This window comes from Spermophilus citellus, assembly GCF_964194105.1.
Source record: "Spermophilus citellus genome assembly, contig: SCAFFOLD_58, whole genome shotgun sequence".
Lineage (NCBI taxonomy): Eukaryota > Metazoa > Chordata > Mammalia > Rodentia > Sciuridae > Spermophilus > Spermophilus citellus.
Genome location: NW_027672891.1, coordinates 1,301,511 through 1,301,977, shown reverse-complemented (window position 1 = coordinate 1,301,977; position 467 = coordinate 1,301,511).

The window sequence follows — 467 nt, the reverse complement described above, 5'->3', positions numbered from 1 at the left end:
TTTCTAGAACAAATCTCTTATAAAGCCATTTGTTTATTCGTACTGGAAAAACTAGTGAATAAGTGTTATGTTAATCAAGAATTTAATTTATACTTCTTGGGTAGTTTCTTGCTGTTATTTTCTTTGTACTTTTCCCTGTCTCTATTTAAAAATTCTACAAAGTCTTATCAGGTGTATTTTTGCAGAAATTAACCTACAGTTACACCCTACTTTTTCCAACCCTGGTATGGTTTTATGTTAATTAGGTTCTCAATTATAACTAGACTGACAACTGGATATATTCCATTAATCTTTAGTTGGAACTATAATCTAATTGCATTAAACAAAAGGGAGGAATTTAAGGTAAGAATACAGGCTTGTTTATAGAACTTAAGGGCAGAAATACAATCAGAACTCTGAGAGAAATTGGAACTAGAGTTTGAAAAGTCATCAGGAATCCAGGAAGAACTTTCAGTCCGCATTTTTCT